Source organism: Tympanuchus pallidicinctus, unplaced genomic scaffold (assembly GCF_026119805.1).
Source record: "Tympanuchus pallidicinctus isolate F22 unplaced genomic scaffold, pur_lepc_1.0 scaffold1, whole genome shotgun sequence".
NCBI lineage: Eukaryota > Metazoa > Chordata > Aves > Galliformes > Phasianidae > Tympanuchus > Tympanuchus pallidicinctus.
The window spans coordinates 108,778,208-108,798,711 of NW_026294618.1; the positions used below are offsets into that span (position 1 = coordinate 108,778,208).

The following is a 20,504-nucleotide window of genomic DNA, read 5'->3' on the forward strand; positions in this document are numbered from 1 at the left end:
TTGTGTTTTTTTTTTTTCTTGGAAGATTGAAAAAGCAAAAAAGTTCTCTGCCCTTGCTCCTGCCCTTTGTTCCCACCTCCACCTGCTCTCAGCGTGCAGCCAGGAGAGGAGGGGCACTCAGGAGCACAATGGGAGCCCTTCGTATCTCCTCAGCTCCTGACTTCCAGCTCTGCAGAGACATTTCTTATCTCAGTGACAGCTGTGGCCCCCACAGCTCCCCTAACCTGGTCCTTGCGGGGCCCACCGCCCCTCTCCCCCCCCACGCACACAGATGGGCCCGCTGGGCACAGGCATTGCCGTCCCAGCAGTGGATTCATCGCCTGGCCCGCAATAAGTCTGTCAGCACCGCGTGTTTATTTGGAGAGTGCCAGCCCGAGTGCTCGGTGGGTTCCGCAGCAGGAAGAAATGTTTCCCAAGGAGGGCCCTGGCACGTGCTGTCCCGAGGAGCGGCGCACACTGATATGTGGAATCAGACTCTATGACCACAGAGTATTACAAAAGCAGGTACATTTAATCAGGGCTGCAATGCTGGGTGCAGAGGGGAGAGCTGCTCCTAAGTCGCACAGCAGCAGGAGAAAGCGTGCTCCAGGTAGAGGCCGAAGTAATGCGTGATCAGGAGTTCCCAGAAATTCAGATCACATTCATTCCATTCTGAGCCCATCAGCACGCGGCCCCTGCTCGCGCGTGCGCAGTGAGTGGTGAGGGTCTTCCTGGCGGTCGTGGGCTGAAGAATCCTCATCTTCCTCACGAAGGCTCGCAGTCTTTCTCCCTGTTAACTTCTGACCCTGCGGGAGGGGCAGCCCCCCCAGCCCCGTTTCAGCTCGCCCTGCGGCCATCGAATCGCCTCACTGCCCGGCGTCCTCAGGCCGTTCTCAAACCCTTCCCTTTACGGCCTTCATCCCCTCATTATCCCAGACCCAATGTCTGCCATCCCTTATTTTTTTTAACGTTTTTGATTCTACAAACTTTCTCTAACTCCCCCCTCTCCCCAATCCTTAATCCCCGTGAAGCCTTTTCCTCACGTTTTCACTATGGGGCCTTTCTCATACTTCAGCACCGGCCCGCACAGCCGTACCGGACAACCGCGCGGCCCCGCACGGCCTCCTGCGCACCCCGCCTCCCGCCTCTCCTATTGGCAAGCCCTGCCCGTTCGGTCATCTCGTTGGCTGCCGCTGCCGCCTGTTATGTGCACGCCGCGCCCCTTCTGGGAGAGCCTCGTCCGCCCCATCGTCTCTGCGGAGGCAATTGGCTGCCTTGGCCGTCACTTAAAGCTTGGGTGGAGGGGCGATTGGACGAACGGGGTCAGGTGGGGTGCCCGCCCTCCGCGAGGGCGAGTCTGGGTAACGTGCACGCAGAGGCGTGACGTCACCCGGCGCGACGCACAGCGGCCGGGGTGAGCGTCACGTGACCCGGGGAGCCGGCGGTACGGGGCCGAGGAAGCGCGGGTCCTTGTGGGGCTGGGCGGTGGGTCTTGTGCTGAAGATTGCAGAGCTGCTGCGCAGTAATGACATCACTGATGGAAGAGCTGAGTACTGGGTTGAGAAAGCTGCCAGGCTCTTCCCTGGGAATCCTGCTGCTTACAGATTGAAGGTAAATTCCAGCTTCTGATCTCTGTTCTGTGCCTAGAAGAAACTTTAGTTGCATCAAGTGATGGGAAAACAGTAGTAGTAATAGTATCCAAGAGGTCAAGATTAGATAGGTGATATTGCCTCTGTGTATAATCAATAGATATCAAGATGTTATAATCACAATACAATCAAGAGAGTTAGGCAAAATAGACAACGATCACAAAAAGAGAATAGGTGGAAGAGCTTACCCTTTGGCTGAGCTTACCACAAAACACCAAGAGAGGTGATCTCCAGAAGAGATCCTTCCCCTCTGGTAGCCAGCTCTTAAATAGGTCTAGGAGGGGTGGAGCCAGGCAGCACAGGTGAATTGCCTTCACCTGTGCTCCTCTGGCTGACTCATGGCTCGCCTCAGGTGATTAATCAGAGGTTCAGGCCGTGATTCAGCAGTTCCCATACACTCTGTTACGTGACTACTCTGCTTTCTAGGTTTTTTTATTTGAGTTAAAAACTATCAAGTGTAGGAGATGCTCTTATTCCCTAATGCTGTGAAAGTGCTTTCAGTCATATGATCTCGCTTTTGTACAGGCGTTAGTTTTCTGGAGCACAACAGCAATGAAATTGAAGTCTTGAGAGGCTTGTGCTTCGGGGTTTTTTTGTGTGGCTTTTTTTTTTTTTTTTTTTCAGTCAAGTTGCTCTGTATTGAAGTGTGTCAAATCATCTGGTTCAAATTTGACGACTTAGCATTTAACTTAGCATCTACAAGATGCAAACTCTAAAGTTATGGTTTTTTTTTTTTTTCTTTTCTCACTTCTAAAATGCTTTCCAAACTCTCTGTAGCACCTTCGAGCTTTGCAGAGCAGTTTGAGTAATGTAGTCAGTAGTGGCGGTGAGAAAGCAGTCAGGTAATGTAGTTGCTGAAGAGGCTTTCATGGAGAATGCAATTTTAACATGTTGGCTTTGTATTTGATAGGAGCAGTTTACTGGAGTGTCAAGGTGAAGATGGCTGGAATCAGCTCTGTGATATGATTCAGACCGAGCTCTGTGCGAGACCAGACGATCCCTACCTTAGCATCAGACTGGTTGCTCTCTACCATTCAACAGATTAAGAGATACTGTGCTTCACTGTCAGGAGGCGGAGAAGAAAATACCTGTAGGCTCCAGCTTGGAATGGTGTTAGTGTGTCATAAAGACGTTCGAGGTATTTAATCATGTTTTGGTCCTGTCGTAATCTGCCATGTCCTTGAAACTAGTGTTATTCTCTTAGTATCGTTACAATGATACAGCTAATTCTCAAGTGGCTTAACTCCTTCAAATGCAGCGTCTGCTGAAACCCATGATTTGCTTAGGATTTTCTTAAGCCTTCCAGAGTTGAAAAATATGTTAATGTCTCACCTGGGGAACTGGATTATGTAGCAAGGTGTTCTGGAGAACCTCTTGCCTTCATGTAAGGATGGTGGTTTCTCATTCTCTAATGAACTTTGTTGTTTAGGAATACCTTGAATCAGTACGAGACTTGGAGTCTGATAAAAATAATTGGAGAGCTGTCAAGAAGGATCATCTGCTGGCCTATTCTAGCTTGGTTAAAAATACACTTGCTTCTAGAGATGTTCGAGAAAGCAGAGGGGCCCTTGAAAGGTATTGTTTTAACTGTTCTGTTTAAAAAAAAAAAAAAAAAGAAATTGAATATTTTTTCTGGGTCACAGAACTTCTAGCAGGCATCATTTTCAGTGATTAGCCATTTTGTGGATGGGAGAGGAGTTCCTCTGTACTAATTGCAAAGAAAAAATGTTGCTAGGCGTGATCCCCAAGCTATGTGTCTGAGCTACAGGCCTCAGAGAAGACTCGGTGATAGGGGCCTAGTATAAGTGGGAGGCCAGGACTTGGTTGAAAAGGAATCTTTCCTATGTTCCAGTTTTGATCGTGTGCTTCCCTCTGTGAGACTGTGTGCGAATGGACCTGATGAGCTGTCTCGTACCTTCCTTGAAATGAAAGGACACTTCTACATGCATGCTGGAACTTTCCTGCTGAAAAAGGCACAGAACAGCGAGGCATGATGGAGAGATGCGTGTGAACTTGCAGCCTTGTGTTACCTGAAAAGTTTCCATGTAAGTCCCTGTTCAATTTGTGCATTCAGTGATTGCAATTGAATGCTCTCACTGTACACACACTGAACACCCATATTCCAAAAAGTAGCTGCTGTTTAAGGCTGTCTCCTCGCCAAATCTTACTCTTCCATACTTGTTTAAAAGATTTCAAACGGTGTGAAGAAAATCCCATCCGTTTCACTTGTCAGAAGTAAATGACTCTTAAGGGCTAACGAGTATATTTTCTGTAGGCCGTTCCCTTCTCTGTAATGCAGCTAAATTAACTAATATTAAGGTTATTGATACGGAAGGGAGGGGAATGACCTGAGTAGCTCTCACATACTTATTGCACAGATAGCAGAGCTTGATCAAGCTTAATTCTTTGCTTTATGGAATACAATCAGTTTTCCTTTTGCACAAGTGCTTGCGTTCAAAACATCGCTTTCTCTTGTGCACTCTTACAGCTGTTTGCAATTGTTCAGTTACTCACCTCGTGTCCTTTCCTGAAAAGAAACAAGCTTGTTTCCTAACTTTTAAGACTAAATGAAGTGATTTGCTTTTTATTGTCAAGAAGCTGTAGCAATTCTTTCTTCCCCAGATTCCTAAACCAAAGTCAAAACTAATGAGAGGAGATCATGCTGGGCAAGATAAGCTGGAAACGTTGGCCTGCAACCGAAAAAGCCAGTCTGGTAATAAAAAATAATAATTACAAATGTTCCATAGTTCCATTTTAATCTTATGAGCTGCTAATGTCAGAGTTAAAGGCTTGTTAAAGAGCACGTTTGGTGTCTGGGAACACACCATAAAATGTTCTGCATTTTGGCTGCGTATAAAATGCAGAACACTGGTTTGATCCTGACACGTACTGGGCTTTTCTTTTTGTCTCCAGGACGTTAAAATAGAATTTAACTTTCAGTGTCTCCTAGTCTGCTGGTTTCTGCCTACTAATACACTATTTGTAAGCTTTGCTAGTCCCAAGTGTAAAAGAAAATATTGCTCTTTCCTGTCACTTTTGTTCCCTTCTTTGTTCTAACAGGTTTTCTGCTTTTTTTTTTTTTTTTTTTTTTTTGGTAAAGCTGAGGTAGTCATTTTCAGTCTTCACTATCCTATGGGCTGGAGATGAAAACAAAGAAAACACTGGGCATCGGGCTGAATTGTTCCTGAATAGATGAGACTGACAGCTACTTAGTTAGAAGACAATTGCAGCGCCCTTATAATGAAAATACACAGTAACTGTGGAGAACTGGATTTAAAAATGCCTTGGGACTGCTGTCAGGTCATATGCTAAAAGAGTGACTTAATTATAGGGAGAATGTAAGTTAGAAATTTGTAAATATCATAAAGGGAAATCTTGATTCCCAGCCTGAAGCAGCAGGAGCAACCCACTGCATCAAATATTGTTGTCCTTGTTTAAGTTGAGTGTTCTTATGTGGCATTATGTTTTTCTAGGTCATATGTTGCTGAACTTAAGCCACGGCAAGGAGGACTTCTTGAAATAAATTGTGGAATCTTTTGCAAACAAAAGTGGTTTATTTACATTGTTTGAAAGCCTCTTTGGGAGTGGAGCTTCTAAAGAGAGATCTTTTCTCGGCACAGATGATGTGGGAGATGTCAGTCCCCAGGCACCAGAGCAAGGAGAACTGAGTAAATACGATATTGGTAAGAGATGCTACTTAAACTCTGCATACACGTGACTCTGTATTGGAGGTTCTTCTCCAAGTGCTTCATTTGCAACAAAAGACAAGTGTCTGTCATAGCTCTTCATCATTCCCCAAATGAGAGGGTGCTTTGCAAGAAGTTTCACTTGCAGCTGCAGCTGCGAGGCAGTGTCATTATGCCAGGTTCTGAAGAATTTCTCACATACTTTCTGCTTCCACACTGTTGTCTTCTGGTCTGTTCTGATTCATTTCCAGTTGAAGCTGCCTATTGAGCTTTTTGTGCTTGTATGCTGGTAAGTGCTGATAGGAAGCCTGTACTTATTTATGTGTAATCTATGAACATAGGTTAGAGGCATAAAAATGAAATAATTCCAGGATGAGTTGTGAACTAATGAGATCTTCCAATTTTTTTAAGCTTAACTTGATGATGAAGTCTGGCTTTGAATTTGAGCATAACAAGAGTAGAATGCTAGTAGCCTCCTCCTTAGCTGTTAGTGGTCAGAAACATGTAGACTATTTAGTCTAAAACTGCCGACCAGGGTGCAAAGCAATAAAGCTTATGGCCCTTTCTCTGCATATGTGTTTTTTATATCTATATGTCTGTTTTATATATTAAATAGAAGTTTATGCTACTACGGCCTCTCTGAAGAAGTTTGTTCAGCATGTTTTTAAATACATAACGCGTAATTTAAGAAATGGTTTGTGCTTCTTGTTTGTAGGCCAAAGATTTTCCTTGTTAGAGAGGTGTGATGTTATCTCTATTTTTTGCTTTGTCAAAACTATTGATGAGTGTTAATGTGCTTTGGTTGTGCACTACTATGAAGTAGCTATTGCTTCTGCAGAAGTTATTAGTATAGTGTGAACAGGTGCAGAAATCACTTGAAGAAAGCGACATCTTACTTGAAAATTCTTAGTTCCAGCTTGTTAGACAGAGGCGAGCAGGTGGGAGGAGGTTGGTGGGGAAGTGCTTTGATGGGAGAAATATTCGGAGCTCGCTCCTCTTGCAGTGAAACCCAGCTCTGATCAGATGCAGGTCTTCCTAACTTGGTCGCAGACTCTAGCTTCTTACAACCCTTGTTATTGCACAGGTGCTGTTTGGATGCACAGCTGTAGTCTCCAGCACCTTGCATGGCTTGGCTTGCAGTGGAATTCTGTGTCAGTGTTATTCCCACTGCGCAGATCGTTAAAACAACTTTTTCACTTGCCCCACGAGACGTCGAGAATGAAACAGATGCTCCTGAATCCATTTGCCTGTTGGACCTTGAAGTAAGCAAGCTTCCCAAGTTCTTAAAAGCATGTAAATGCCAGTTTTTTGGTACCTAATACCTTCACAGAGTCACAGAATCACAAGTTTGGAAGCGACCTGCAAAATCGTCTAGTCCAAAAACCTTCTGTTTGTTTATTTTTACCAAAACAGGTTTTTTTACTTGGGATGGTGTTCACTTGCAACTTAGAACTGCGAGAGAAGTTTAATACTCAGCGTGGCACACATCAACCTCCTTTCTTACCGTTGCTGCTGTGCAAACAGTACTGTACTGAGAAGCAAAGGTCCTGGTGGGATGCTGTGTGTACTCTCATGCAGAAAAAAACAATGTAAGAATTCTTCAGTTTGGAAAGTTTGGTTCCAATATTTCCAGAGGGCTTCCGAATTGATTGCCATGGGTTGTGTAAAACCAGTTCCTTTTGTTTGACGTCCTTTGAACATTAAAGGTTTTTTGCTGTAGGGGTGTGAGATGGTGAAGAACTTTCTAAAAACGGGCTTTACATTTCTGATATTGCATTTGTAAAGAAGAGCTAGCTGAGGACTAAAGCTGCTTGTTGTGTTCATCAAACAAACGATGTGTGAACAGATGAAAAAGAGGGAATGCTAATTGAGGAATATTTCTTTTGATATTCAGACCAGACTGGCAGCCAAACTGAAGCTTCTTGTACATCATGGATTGAGTACTGTGTGAGCCATGGAGAAACGCAGCCTTCAGCCTGCCTTAATTATACACTGGGCTAGAAGCCTGCAAAAAAACAGTAAGTTAAGATTATCTGTAAATAAGTACCATCTGTTTTTCTCTAATTTGCAAACTTAACAGACTAAATAAAATCAGATGAGAATGTAGAATTGAGAAGTGCTGCTAATTTTGATGGCATGACTGGAGCAACTACCTTGCCTAACAAGTACTCTCTACCTCACTACTCTCTTAACAGCACAGGTAAAAGCAACATTATTTTCTCCCCGTGTTACTTTCTGTGTCTGTAGAGAGACCTTCTGAAATACGTCCCAAGTGTCAGAGAAAAATTCTTGAAACTTCTCAAGAAAACAACTGTATCACAGAAGAAAAAGTATGAATAACATTTTATTTGAATTTTCTGTGACGGTTTGGATTTCTCTTCTTCAACAGGGCATTAGCCTCCTACGACCAGAAAGAATATGTTGGAAGAAGTGTCTACTACTGGAAGAAAACTTTGTTTAGCTTGAAAACTATCAAAAAGCGCAGAAGTATTCCTGAACCTGCTGATCCTCTCTTCAAGCATTTCCATACTGTGGACATCCAGATACTGATGGAGTATTCAAAGAGGAGAGTAAGAGGGGTTAGAGGAAAAGTAAGTAAGGGGGTAAGAGGAAAAAGATGGCATGGCTAAAGACTGAATCCTTTATTCATGTGAACAATACCACTTTAATACATGGAAACACTTATGTGAGTAAAACTCTCAGCAAATGTTTTAGGAGAACTTTGTGTCTTCTAACTTCACATTTTCTCTTACATCTCTTCATTTACCTCCATCAGCATTAGCAGCAGTACTAATATTGGTTGGTGTGCTGTAGTATCATTCACTCACAATTTTCATGTACTTCTATGGATAGCGGAAGAGTTACTGAACTCATGTAGTCCCTACAGTGAATGCTCAGATCTTTCAGGAAGGCCTGGTTGTGGATGCCCCATCCCTGGAGGTGTCCAAGGCCAGGCTGGATGGGGCCCTGGGCAGCCTGGGCTGCTATGAAATGTGGAGGTTGGTGGCCCTGCCTGTGGTGGGGGGTTGGAGCTTCGTGATCCTTGAGGTCCCTTCCAACCCGGGCCATTCTATGATTCCATGATTCTGTGACTCCGGGCCATGGTAGCATAAGCTGCTTTTAGGGACAACTGGAAGGCCATATTCTCTAAAGGCCAGCTGTCTCCTCAGTCCCATCCTTCTTCCCACAGAAATTGCATACCCAAGCTGACTGCCAGCAGACATCATATATTCGCCATTGAAATAGAGGTTCAATGTGATGCCTGTTGAGCAGACAGCCAAGTGAGCTTTCTGACTGCCTCTCACCACTCGTACCATGAAGCAGAGCTACACAAAGAAAACACTGCTGCCAACATCCAACACAAAATACACCTGCAGTTTGGGGCATCACCACATCCACTCTCATAGACAACACTGCCCAATTCCTTTTCACCTTTTCCCAGCAGATTCTCTGAGTACTTTCGCCCCAGTTTTTCCCTTGTTGAGGATTCTTACCCCACTAGCCTTGACACAGAGTGGAAAAAAAGTGATGAAGCAAGCATACCTACAGTGTTTGGTGGAAATTCATGGTGCTTCCTCTCACTTCTCCCATTAGACTCTAGGGGTAAAAATCAATGATACTTTTTCACTTGGCAGAAGCACCTCACACGTGATATATGGAAATTTTTGGCTCAGTGTATGTGTTCTGAACACTCAACTCTTCATTTCTTTCCCCTTTTCTCCACTGCATTACATTTAATTTTTTCTTAACTGAGCAACACTGTGCAGCTGCAGTCATTCACAGAATCACAGAATTGTAGAGGTTGGATGGGACCTCTAGAGATCATCGAGTCCAACCCCCTGCCAAAGCAGTTCCCTACACCAGGTCGCACAAGTAGACGTCCAGGCGACTCTTGAATATCTCCAGAGAAAGAGACTCCACAACCCCCCTGGGCAGCCTGTTCCAGTGCTCCGTCACCTCACCTAAAGAAGTTCTTGTGTACATTCATGTGGAACTTCCTATGCTGCAGCTTATGTCTGTTTCCCCTTGTCTTGTTTCCACGTACCACTGAAAAGAGACTGGCCTCACCACTATGGCCCCCACACCTCAGGTATTTATAAACCTTACAATAAACCAGCTATTTATAAACATTACAAGTGTTCTCAGTCTGTATTTACCTTCGAAGGTCAATATTAATTATTCTGCCATACATCCCCTATTTCAGAACTGCAAGCAGCTTTCGTGTCTTCTCTATGCGAGAAGTTAGTCCAGAAAAAGGTATTAACTCACCCTACGAATCCTGCCATGGGGCTGTTCTGCCATTCATACAAACAAAATTGCCTTTCTTCTCTGCAGAGCACAATGAATTTTTCATCTTCTCACTTAACAGTTGTATCTTTTAAAGAATAAAAGTAAATCTAAAATTAGCAAGGATTTGGTAACAGTAGGTCAGCTATAAATACTTGTAAATGGGAAACATACAGTGAGCATCTTTGGAATTATGACATTACAGCATTCTGATTTTAGGAAAGTTACAATTAAACTCCGTTTCAATACAACCAACTCTATATTACAAACTCAACAAAAACGTACGGAGGAGCAGAAGTCCTACTCAGTGCACTTAGTGCCTTTTACACGGTTATTCAGGTACAGCATGGTCACAGCTCTGGCCTGGTTCGACCTGGACCCATGGACCCACGCCCTATGATGGGTCTAAAAGCAAAACAGTGGCAACGAGCTAAGGGAGAAAATTAATTTATTAATTTTGTTTTTGTTTTTATTTTTGTTTGTCTGTCTATCTGTATGGCTGTTGCTTTAGTTTTTGTTTGTTTGTTTGTTGTTTTTGTGTGTGTGGGGGGGGGGTTGGGACAGGGGGTTTTGGGAGGGTTGAGTTGGTTGTTTAAGCTTGGTTGTTCTGTTTGTGTGTCTGCTTCCAAGTGACTTCAGTATATGTCCATCTCAGAAATCTGCTTGTATTATGATTTTTAATGCAAACATGAAAAATATTTACTACAGACACCTTTTTCACTGATATTCTGATACTTCACTCAACTAAGGAAACCTCATTATTCTTCAACAGGTCATCTACAAACTGATTAGTAGAGAAGAAGCCACTAGTAGTAACAAACAATTAAGAGGCCACGGCCACCTGAGGGAAACCTCATGGTGTTTTGTTTTGGCCAAGGAAAACCAGTTGATTATTTTCAGAACTTGCATCAATTAAAAAAATAAATAAATAAAAATGATAACTAGTAATAATAATTAAATAAAAGTACGAAAAGACCATTCAAGCTGCATGAAAATAAAATCATGGATTCTCACTACCACCGTTGCTGTATTTGTTTATAAAGCCAAGATCATGACCTCAATCGACTGTGTAAAACTGCATCACTTGACATGCTGTCTTCCTCTAAAGAGGGATTAAAAACACAAATGAAATCTTAGAATCCATTTGAAAATCAATTTTACTTTATTTCCCTTAACTTCAATAATATAATGAAACCCAACCTTCAGTTACAAGGATGAGTAACGTGAGCAAACGTGGATTCATAACTGGTATAACTAAGTGATATTATTCTATAGACTTCAAAGGTGTCTGCCTTCTGAATATCACCAGATTTTACAAAAGATCATTCAGATCAACGCTTTAAACGTATGCTATCAAAATAAGCTCAACTAGCTTACAAAAATGACCAGGCATTTTCACTTTCAATACATATGATTTAAAATGATGCCTTTAAAATAGTGACCAAGCGCTGTGCGGCTTCCATCATTTGTAGCCTCGCTATATTAACTACATCTCAAGAAGAAGGATTGCACTCTTATGGAAAAATTAGGTAGCGAATGTCAGTCTTACTGAGTAGACTAACGGTCATCACTTTATCTAAAAATAAGAAAACACGGATCACACAAATATACGTTTTCTTGTCGGGAAAAAAGCGAGGATTTTCAGAAGGAGCATGAAATCACAAGCAGCATGGATGTTCAGATTTTGTATATTCAAAGGCACAAAAAGAATTCTCATAGAAAATATCCATAGAAAATATGTAATCCTTTATCGCCTTTGGAGAAACTGCATGTATGCAAGAGCAGTTGGTGAATCAGATGCTAGGGGAGTACTGCTTTGTCTTATCCACAAGTCACAGAATCACAGAATCACAGAATCACAGAATCGTAGGGGTTGGAAGGGACCTCCAGAGATCATCGAGTCCAACCCCTGCCAAAGCAGGTTCCCTACAGCAGGTCGCACAGGTAGGCATCCAGGCAGGTCTTGAACATCTCCAGAGAAGGAGACTCCACCACCTCCCTGGGCAGCCTGTTCCAGTGCTCCGTCACCCTCACTGTAAAGAAGTTCTTGCGCATATTTGTGCGGAACTTCCTATGCTGCAGTTCTTTCCACTTAAACACAACAACTTATAAACAGAATTAGGTAATGTTGGAGGAAGATCAAAGAACTGGATTGAGTACCAAAAAACATTCAATGTTGCCAAACTCTTTTAAAACAGCTCAAAGGAAAATATTTGATTTGACTGTACATTAGAAATACTTGAAGGAAAGATGTCTTTATACTATAGGTCATCAAAAGCCCAAAAGATAATGCTGAAATACAGTAATTTTTCAGTAATTACTGAAAAATATATTTTAGATTTTTCTAAGGAAGTGCAGAATAGGTAGAACATTATTTAAGCATATTGAAATACAACCATTTGAAATCTCCTTTGAATTTCAGAATCGCATGCCTTGTGTGCATTTTATCCTTCACAAAGATCTGCTATCTGTTTGAGCTGTGTTCACCTGTCACTGACCTGGTAGGAAGTTCCTGTATGTGAAGTTTGAGAAACGCTGAAAAATAGATCTTGGCGAATAGCACTATGACTCACTTTTCAAATAGAAATATGTTATTGCTACAACTGGATCATTATCATCTTCAATGAATAAAAAACGTAACATTTTAAAAACTCTTTCCTCTCTGCCAGATTTGACTGAAAGGGGCCTAGAATTTCAAAGAGATATGATGCAAAGTGTCAATGACGCCCCCTGTCATTGTAGAAGTTAAGTTCTGCAACCAACTGAGAGCAACAGGCTAATGTTAATCAAATCCAGACTACATGGTGTCTTTTTTCTGTCTGCCTTCCTTTTCCAAGACTCACAAACTGCATTTCAAGTATTGCTGTCAAGAGTGTCAAAAGTTGCGCTTTTAAGAAAAGAGTTATCCGCTCATGGCTAAGGAAGGTATTCTGCCATGTATTCATGTAGATTTGTACAGGCAGGTTCTGTCCTTCCATCTGCAATATAAAGGAGTTCATTCTTCTCTCAAACAAATGCCATTGTATGTACTTCGATGAAGCAGGTAAAATAAAATTTGTCTATTTTTTCTTCCAGCTCTCTGAGGTGGTGTATTAAAAGGTGTTGCTTCTCCTCACAGACACTGAATCGATTACATGGGTTTCTCCATTTTGCTGCTGAGAAGTTACAGATCAGTAGCACTATGCTGTTTACTGATGTCGGAGTATCAAACCCTCATTTCAGAAGTTTTCTGATGACACGGCATTAGTATACAGCTCCCAGAAAGCTGAAATAACTCAGTACTCAGTAAAGTATCACACATGCTTGTCTTTGCAAGTCAGAGAAATAATGTGTGTGCATCTTAAAGCCAAGCAGAAGCTTAGTTACATATGTTTTCTTGGGACAAATCTACTTTCAGTTATTTTAACATGCTTAATAGAATTGTTTCACGTATATATATATATATGTTTCATGCATATTTTCGTGTTTCCATAGAATAATCAGGTTATAATTGCTATGCCTGGAATGTTTGCTGATTTTATCATGAAATATCTTGCACTCTACTCATGTTTTTACCTTTTACTCCTGTTAATATGCGACATCATCTAGTAACAACATTCATGTAGATAAGTGATTTCACTATGGGTTAAACAACCGTTGGATAAAAAGCTATCAGACATTCCCATTACTATGTGCTCCAAATACTTTGAGAATAACTGAAAATTCATGAAGAAAAAAAATGGCTGGTGGCTGAGAAAGGTTAAAGATACATGGTGCTGTATGTCCCCTAATGACACTGCAAAATGAATACAAAGAAAGATACTGAGCAGGCTCCCACCTAGTATCTTCACAGTAAGCTACACAGTAAAAAGCCAATCAACATCTTCATGCCAGTGTCTGGTAAGAAGAATAACCTCCAAAACAACTTCATTGAAAATCTTTTAACTTGCACTAAGATAAACCTTTTATTAAACTGTCTTGAGAGAAAGTTTATGTGCTCATCCCCTAGAAAAAGTGGCTTTTTGCATAAGGGGCTTCTCAAATAAAGCTTATGTACAGTTCAGTGAGTGCTTTGAAAATTTAGGCTGTTTAAAATGATTCTGATTTTGCTCTTTCTGATCACAAGAGTATTGCACTGAGTGCAGGTGTCCAGTTGTGGAAAGGACTGCCATAATGCTGATGTGTGGTATGAAACTGGGGTGCTAGACACAACTAGTTCCAGCCTACTGCTACTCCCGCCTACTGCCCCACAGGACCCATTATCCAATGAGCAGGCAGCTCAGAGGGAGTGGAGCTCAGAAGAAAGATGGCAGAAAAGAGTGGGAACACCTTGTAAGAAGGTCATGGAGAAGGTGCTATGTGCCCCCAGCAACGCTCACCCTGCAGCTCCTGAAGAGCGTATGCTGGATCAGGGAGAGGTGTGAGGAGGAAGGGAAAGCGGAGAGGAGCTACTCTTCGACAGATGAAGGAGTCAGAAACGGAGGGGTGAGGAAGACCTGCTGAGCAGGGGAATGGGATGAATAAATGAAATTTATTTTCCCTAAGTCAAATTTGTTTTACTTCTGAGGTAATATTCCCATGGGCTTTCCCCTCTCTCTCTGGCTTTCTGTGGAGGGGGAGTGAGAGAGAGGCTGAGTGAGTGTCTGGTGGCCATAAAATCAACACACCAAATACACTGTGGCAAAAGCATTATAAAATCAATATACATTGATTAAGTTGACAAGTTACAGTCTCAGCACCTCGATTACTAGGAAGTCAGGTAGATCTTGGTGCATTATACAATAGATGTTCTTACTGATGGTGTTGATTGCCTAAGCAAATTAGGCCTCTGAAGAGAAAATTGTACAGCTGATTCAATGTGTATGTATGAGGTCTGCTTCAACAGTAACGTCTCCTAATTGATTATATTCATCCACAATATCAGAGGCCGATGCTGGTGGTGTGACAATAGAGGATTCAACAGTATTCCATTACAGGTATATTACATACCTGTATATATACATACATCTATACAGGTGTATTAGTGTTCAGTGTATTCAGCTAACATTTTGACAGTTACCTGCTCTTTTTTTTTTTTTTTTTTTATGCACTGACACTGAGCACATTACTACTGTTCTTTGCTCAGTTCATACACACAAACAGAAATAGCTTACAGTACATTTTAGACATAATGGCAGCGTAACACCAGCAGGGATTGAACTTGTGATACCTAACAAAATCATTCACTTAAATTAAAATATGTAGCTCTTTTATCCAAGACTGGAGTAGACCATACCATATGAATTATACAGTTACTATTAGTGCTGTAAAAATACTACACGGGGAATGATCTTTGCATAGATATATTTCTATAGGACTTTGGTTTACAACCTCATTCACGTAGGAGACTAAGACACTATGCTGCTGTTAGAGAAAATAGATTTATTGTTCACAAAGAGCTACTGCTGAGGAATGTTAAAGTCACCTTTAAATCAGTAGTATTAGAGAAATGTAAATTAAAATCTTGTGGCAAAAGTTATTCCAGGTAATCATAATAAAATAAATTAGCTATCAATTCCAAATAATGTGCTCTATCTTTTCACTAGTAAAACATTTCTGATTGCTTACACACTGAATAGAAATAAAATATCATCCTTAAAAAAAAAAACAACAAAAAACCAACAATCTTTCCAATAATGACCTAGTTCAAGGAAAAGGAAAAGGAAAAGGAAAAGGAAAAGGAAAAGGAAAAGGAAAAGGAAAAGGAAAAGGAAAAGGAAAAGGAAAAGGAAAAGGAAAAAGCTGGACACTGCTCTGAAACGTGGACACTCACAACTCCTTGGTGCCAGATGGATTGCATCCTGGAGTGCTAAGGGATGTGGTGGATGTGGTTGCCAAACCACACTCCATCATCCTTCAACAGTCCTGGCTAACTGGGAATGTCCAGGTGGACTGGAGACTGGAAGATATGAAGACCATCTTCAGAAAGGGCCAGGAAGATGATTCTGGTAGCTACAGACCTATCAGTCTCACCTTGGTGCCATGGAAGGTTGTGAAACGGACAATCTTGGGAGCCACCATGGATCAATTAAAGGTCAGCCATGGGATCAGGCCCAGACAGTATGGGTCTATGAATGGAAGATCCTGTCTGACAAATCTGATTTCATTCTATGACAGGGTGACCTGCTTAGTGGATGAAGGTAAGGCTGTTGATGTGGTCTTCAGTAAAGTCTTTGACACTGCCTGCCACAGCATCCTCGTGGAGAAGCTGGCTGCCGTGGTTTGGATGGGCATTCGCTCTGCTGGATGAAACATTGGCTGGATGGCAGAACTCAAAGAGTTGTGGTCAGTGGAGTTAAATCCAGTTGGAGGCCAGTCACGAGCATTGTCCCCCAGGGCTCTGTTCTAGGGCCGCTTCTGTTTAACATCCTGATTAATGATCTTGATGAGGGGATGAGTGCACCCTCAGTAAGTTTGCCGATAACACCAAGTTGGTAGGGAGTGTTGTTCTGCCAGAGGGAGGAAAGGCATTACAGAGGGACCTGAATCGATGAGCCAAAGTAAACTGTATGAGTTTCAATAGAATCAAGTGTCAGGTCTGGCATTTTGACCACAACAACCCCAGGCAACCCCAGGCTTAGGGAGGAGTGGCTGGAAAACCGCCTGACAGAAAGGGACCTTGGTGTGCTGATGGACAGTTGGCTGAATATGAGCCAGCAGTGTGCCCAGGTAGCCAAGAAAGCCAATGGCTTGTATCAGGAATGGTGAGCATTTGAAATCTGTAAGTAAGCCAGGAGATGATTAGACAAGCCGCCTGGAATTTGAGGACAGTCAGTTACTGATAGTCCATGATGACAGATAGCCAACAATGCTTTCAAAATATCAGTGTGCTTTCAGAATTGTTTTCAGGCACAATATTTCTAAAGACCTATTCTTATGTTTCTTATCTGTCACATTGGTACTTGTAAAATGCTATTGAGATTGTGGTTTGCAGCCTTTAACACATCAGCTAACATAATTTCATACTATACAACTAATACGCATTTAATTTCTGGTTAATGCCTTTGAATTACAGTAATAGCACTGAGGACCATTACTGCTGATGGGCACAGAGGCTGGACACATGGGCAGCATGAAAGAAATACAATAGATGTATGGGCTTACTTAGCTACTGTCAAGTGCAGAGACACTACGATGAACATTAAACTTTACATGAGTACCAATCTAATGTTTTAGTCCATGTTATTGTAAATACTGCAAAGTAGGTTATGTAGAAGACCTGTGCTGCAGCTTTTTCACATTTCTCTAGCTGCATGGATAATTAGACTTCATGCAGGTTGAACATTGGATGGTAGAATGATCTTGGTAGAACTTAAGTGGCCATTTGTCCCCTGAATAATGGAAGTAGGTTTTTAAAACAGTTCAATGAAAGGTATGAACTCGTATTTCTACATCCACTAATACAGCATAATAGACAATTTCTATTTATTTTTTTAAATTGCTGTGATACAAAATGTACCTCAAAGTACAGTTAGTAAATCTTTAGGCAAGCTTGGAGAAATTTAATACATATATAATACATGATGCATACATGATGCAACACAACGTCTTGCGAAGCGTTAAAACTGGACTTTGACTTCCATTCATTTTAATACTGTTCAAAGAAACATTAAAAAACAATTAAAGAGTGACAGTAAACATGAAAATGAAGGGATGACTTCAGGAATGTAAGCAAGTATCTTTTCTAATCACAGCTAGATAATTCTGGTGACTTCATGCTCTCTTTTTTCCTGTTATCTCAGTTCTGTTTAAGCTAGTTAAATATCAAGTAATCATTGAATCTGAGCAAGCTCTACTAATTCAAGTGAAGAGTTACACAACGACTACTGTACTTGTTACATTGAGTAATGCATTCTTATATGTCAGTATAGGGAAATTTTCTGTGAAGAAGAAACCAAATTCAGCACTTGTATTAAGTAGCTCAAATGTTCAGCAAAGACTCAGTATAAGAACATTTGCATATACATTTACCATTCCTTTAAACAGAGAAAAGTAATATTAGGAAAATGATGTTCTCAACCTCCCTTTATTTTTGTATTTGATCTTAAGAAAACTAACACTAACTCTTTCTGTTATCGTAACTCCAACTCACATATTTCACAGAGTCACAGAACTGTAGGGTCTGGAAGGAACCTCTAGAGATGATCTAGTCCAACTTCCCTACCAAAGCATGCTCCCTTGACCAGGTTGCACAGCTAGGCATCAAGGTGTGTCTTGACATTTCCAGAGAAGGAGACTCCACAGACTCTCTGGGCAGCCTGTTCCAGTGCTCCACTACCCTTACTGTCAAGAAGTTCTTATGCTCATGTGTGTGGAACATCCTGTGCTTCAGTTTGTGGCCATCTCCCCTTGTTTTATCACCAAGCACTGTTGAAAAGAGCCTAGCCTTGTCTGTTTGCTTTCCTCACCTTAGATATTTATAGGCACTGACCAGATCCCCCCTGAGTCTTTTTTTCTCAAGGCTGAACAGCCCTAGGTCGCTCAACCTTTCCTCATAAGGAAGGTGCTTCAAGTTTTTTATCACCTTTATGGCCCTCCACTGGACTCCTTCCAGGAGATCCCTGTCTTACTTACCTGTTTCACTTTATGTCTTCACTAAAACAAGCAACCTAATAACAGTAACAATGACAACAACAACAACAACAACAACAACAGTAATTATAACAACAATAATAATTCAACATAGCAAATGTTGCACTTACCATATATAAGGCTGGGATGCAGTTCTGCATATACTGGAAATCTCACTTGCATCTTGCCTTCACAAGATTTCCAGAATTTGAGAATAAATATGGCAGCATAAACTCAGTTGAAGAATTCAGGAGGAATTTCTGATGCTACAGTAATATTCCCACAAGACAGTCAGGATATCATCATTATTTTTAATGAATATTCATATTGAACTTCCAGCTCACAAAAGATGCTATAATTATTTCTTGAAAGGTGGTGGGTTTTTAAATATATTATGACACTTTTTTCCTTTCAGAAGATGTACCTATAAAAATACCTGCATTATTCAGTTCTGATCAGATCCATATGAATACTGTATGCATAATTCCACTCTAAAATAGAAGTTTTCCAGTAGTATAAACATATCATTCTGAAGAGTAATTAGATACAGAAAATAAAATACAATCAATGTTGAGAACTTACAGAAGTGCAGATAAACAAGTGCTCATGACGTTTTTCAACAGATGGTTAGAAGAAATCAGAATATCCTTCTAGATTTTCTCTTCTAGGTTCAGAATATACAATTACAGTTTTTATAATTGAAACCGAGAAAAATGTAGAATCAAGAAGGCTTCAGCAGATCAACAATCATCCTTTAAAATAATTTTGTAAAAACATAAAAGCATTTTATTCAAACTTAGACACAGTTCCAAAAATCCTTTTTTTTTCCTCTCTGTAATCATATATACTTGTGTATTTGCTAAAAATCTAACAGTGGATTTTTTTTTTTTTTTTTTTTTTCTCCAGTGAATGACATTATATTATTGTTTCTTCTTTGGCTTTGAACTACTATTCAGAATTGTAGCCAGTGTCAACAGCTCCTCTAATTTCAGGTCGGAGGTTTCTTATTCTCTGGTCATCACTCACAGCTATAATTTGAAAATACTTCCCTGTCCTTCATTGAGTTCTTTCAGAGCACTTCAGGTAAGTGCAGTAAAGGAAGACAGAGTTAGTACAGTTCAACCATAAATAGTTTTTCATTCTTATAATACACTTGGGATGAGAGAGCAGAAGATGATAGTGACCCAAGTAGCAATCACTAACTAACATTAATTTACAGAAGAAAAAAATAAAAAAGAATAATAATAATAAAAAAAGAGAGAGATCAGTACAGAGCTTAACCAGTAAGGTATCTTACGCAGACCTTGGAAGTTGGAAATCAATAAATAACAAGAAATCCAGTAAACTTGAGAGTAGGAAGAGAGTTGCAGGGATGGTGGTGATACAACTGGATATCTTACACTGTGATGAAGGCTGAGCCTTGGGAAAATCTAAAATAATTCCTTCTTTTATCCATAGGACTTCAGGTTGATTCAGTGATATCAGAATGGATATAAAAGGCAGCAGGACTAAGATTCCATTGGGAACAATAAATCTTGTATGTACTGCTTTTCCAGTTCAACTTCAAGTATCTTCAATTAATGGAGTGTAAAAAAAAAAACTTTTCTGGGCAGGCTGTTCCAGCAGCTCACCACTCTCTCAATGAAATAGTTGCCTGACATCTAATATGAACCTCCCTTCTTTTAGTTTAAAACTGTTCCCCATTGCTCTATCACTGTTCATCCATGTGAAATTTGACTTCCACTCCTGCTAATAAGCTCCATGTAAGTATTGGAAGGCCACAACAAAGTCTGCCCTCAGCCTATTCTTCTCCGGGTTGAACAAGCCAAGCTCCCTCAGCCTTTCTTTGTAGGAGTGGTGCTCCACCCCTCTGATTGCCTTCATGGCCCTCCTCTGGACCCATTTCAAAAGCTCTACATATAATTGCAGTATATATATTGCACTCGTATATTGGGTTATTGGCGTTCCTTTATACCTCACCTAGCGCAGCTGCTAAGGCCACTATACAGACTCACAAAAAACGGGCAGCTATGGGACTGGGGGAAAACCGAATAGGATGCTTTCCAACAAGCAAAACTGGCAGTTAAACAAGCTCAGGCATTGGGTATATTCGATCCTACCCTCCCAGCCGAGTTGGACGTTCATGTTACTCAAGACGGCTTTGATTGGGGCCTGTGGCAACGCCAGAGCTCTGTTCGGACCCCCATTCGTTTCTGGTCTCAGATTTGGCACAGAGCAGAAGAAAGATACAGTATGATTGAAAAATAGTTATTGGCTGCCTATTCGGCATTACAGGCAGTAGAGCCAATAACTC

General features: G+C 41.1%; 2 long non-coding RNA genes and 1 pseudogene across 2 annotated transcripts; 1 reads left to right on the forward strand and 2 right to left on the reverse strand.

Annotated features, from left to right (window-relative positions):
• LOC128089015 (uncharacterized) lies at positions 1-1,813 on the reverse strand. Its single transcript, XR_008210436.1, has 2 exons — positions 1,534-1,813; positions 1-230 (listed from the first exon to the last, which is right to left on the reverse strand). It is a non-coding gene; the product is annotated as an uncharacterized LOC128089015 (long non-coding RNA).
• A 717-nt stretch (positions 1,814-2,530) lies between these two features.
• Positions 2,531-7,711, forward strand: LOC128078280 (ranBP2-like and GRIP domain-containing protein 3; annotated as a pseudogene).
• A 7,270-nt stretch (positions 7,712-14,981) lies between these two features.
• LOC128089005 (uncharacterized) lies at positions 14,982-19,776 on the reverse strand. The gene is made up of 2 exons (XR_008210434.1): positions 17,452-19,776; positions 14,982-16,338 (listed from the first exon to the last, which is right to left on the reverse strand). It is a non-coding gene; the product is annotated as an uncharacterized LOC128089005 (long non-coding RNA).
• Between the last annotated feature and the right edge of the window lie 728 nt (positions 19,777-20,504).